Genomic DNA, 2,755 nt, shown 5'->3' with positions numbered 1-2,755 from the left:
AAATTGCGTAGTACTGATTTATGTTTTAACTTCTGCTTGTTTTGTAGAAAAAAATTGCACTGCGTAAAACCATCTACACTCGACATTTTGGAGATTTACGTATTATATTTTCACAACAATAAATTTAAGAGAAAACTTTGTTGGCACCGTTTTTTTACACAGAGGAGATACTAAACCAGGGAAGCTCATTTTCTAGTCTGTGTTTACAAAGTTTACTACGACCACCACTAGGTGGCATATTTATGCACTCACGTCGGAGTGGGAGGGGTGACATCGCTTATTGGAGGGGGAAACAGAGAACTTGGGTCTAGCGTTACAGAGATAGGTCGCTGATAATTTCGGTTCATGTATTTCTGAACTTGGTTTATGAAGTTTTCCTATTTCAATTTTAAAGTTAACCCAGAGTTACGAATCTGTGATTTGATAGTTATAAGGTTTAAAATTTTTCTTAAAGTACAAACGTAACAAAATTATTTTATATTTTTAAAGTTTTACTACATGTTTCTCCCGTACTTTTCGCGCTCTACCTCCAGCCGCTGGACAACGTACTTACGGAGTCAAATCTCGGACGATATTTTTGAGGCTGCAGAGTCTTTAGAAGTACTTCAATCCCTCCTCGATATTTGCGGTAACTTCGCTTCTGACTACGGTCTTGCATTCAGTGGTGACAAATGTAAAATTATCCAGTTCAGCGAAGACGCGTGCGATGAAAACCTGACCCTAACCCTCCAAGGTTTGTCGATCCAATTTTTGACCGAAATTGTCTACCTAGGAGTGTCGTTTGGCTCGGGCATCGATTATCTGGAACAACATGAAGCAGGTCTGCGGCCGAAGTCTGGGAGCCTACAGGTAGCATATAAAACACAAAGGTTCCCACTTACACAATCCGTACACAGTCACTCGTACCTTGGGGAAAGCCGTTGCGGTTCCTAGCCTAACATATGCAAATGATGTCCTTTGCCTGTCCGAACCCACTATTCGCCCGCTGGAAAAATCCCAGTTATCTGTGGGTAGGGCGGCTGCTGGCGGAAATTTCCTGACAACGAAAGCAGCCGTTAAGGGAGAGTTAGCGTGGTCGACCTTCGCCGAACGGTTAGCACGTAACAAGCTGGCTTATCTTGGTCGCCTAACATTCCTACCTCCAGCCCAACCAGCTACGCGTATCTATCGATATCTACGTGCCATGGGACATGCTACTCGTTGGGCGAAGAAGGTGGAGGCTTTTAATCGGGCCTACGGCTATGGTCACTCCCGAGCATGTGCAACGTCCTACCGTGAATGGAATAGGATCACTGACAAGGTGGTCAACGACAACGGAATGGAAAAATGGCGACAGGAAATGGCTAAACACCCGAGCCTTGCCCTCTACGCAAAGAAAGACCAGTTGGCGATGGAGACATGCTACACAAATGACAAGGCGAGCCATTTGCTGTTCCTTACGCGTTCCGGGGCTCTTCCGACTGCGGCCAGGTTCGCGACCATTTTTGGTGAAAACCCGGAGTGTCCGTTGTGCGGCGCGCCGGTTGAAGATATCCCTCATATTCTCGTCGATTGTCCGAAATTCGATCCAGTGATACGCGGTTATGTTTCATCGGATGAACTGGTTGAATCAGAAGATTGCGTGGCTTTTCTGCTTGGCTTAGGTGATGGTTGTGCGGGTCCCCAGGATCTTACGGTGACGAAACGAATTCTCGGCCGATGGGGTGGCTTAATAACGTTTTAAAAAGAAAAACTGATGTAGTGCTGGGATGTATGTACTCTTTTTGTAATAAATTTTGTAAATAGGTCATTGTATTATATATATATCATTATATATATACTGCTTCTGGTTACCTTATGACTTTAAGTGACTTTATGAATAATTCTGTTTGAGATATTCGAGATGAATTTAATAGAAGTTGGTAAGTTTTTATTAATGAGACGTAAATCCATGAAACAAATAATTTGTATAGTAAGAGTCTTTTATTCAGATAATGGAATCTCTTTGCCCCATCCATCGACTTAGGCAGATCACCTCTGGATTGATGACACTAAAATATGGCCTCTAACAAGAGGTCCACAAATTGTGTGTTATTTAGTGGAAACTGAAGCTTGTGACTTAAAAAAAGGAAAGGTAATAAAAGTCTTCAGTCCCATAATTACTTAGAAAGCGGATGGGTTGAAACTATCTATGCTTACAAGGTAGCTAAGGATATATTGTATTTAAAAGCTACAGTTACACCATCACAATCCATCTCCGATAGTCACCAAGCATGGGTTTGTGCTACCACACCCCTAATTCAACTAACTCATGATCATGAAGATATGGAAAATTTACCAAATTCATGTGGATTTTGTGCTGAATTCTACAACAGATTTATTTGCGTCCCTAATGATAAAATACTTGCCTTGCAAAACGCCACTTTAAACCAATCACAATCTACACTCTGCATGGAAAGTCATCGTTTACGGTTGACAGGATCAACGGCAAACAACGTTCCTAAACGATATACCACTAATCCAGAAAAATTTCTCTTGAATCATATTTACAAGACATTTGAAGGAAATAAATTCACAACTCATGATAAAAACTTCGAAGCCACTGTCATAGAACAATTTGCTAGATTTAGGGATTTAGATGTACAACCTTGCGGGACATTTATTTCAAAATCAAACCCTTGGTTATCAGCCAATCCTGATGGCTTATTTCCAGAGGATGAAATAATCGAGGTGAAATGTCCTTTTCCAGATGGCAAAGCATTTCATTTAAAAAAAG

This window comes from Leiobunum rupestre, chromosome 3, assembly GCF_980474605.1.
Source record: "Leiobunum rupestre chromosome 3, qqLeiRupe1.1.hap1, whole genome shotgun sequence".
In the NCBI taxonomy this organism is placed as follows: domain Eukaryota; kingdom Metazoa; phylum Arthropoda; class Arachnida; order Opiliones; family Sclerosomatidae; genus Leiobunum; species Leiobunum rupestre.
The sequence above is the reverse complement of the archived record's forward strand: the minus strand, read 5'-3'. Positions refer to the sequence as shown.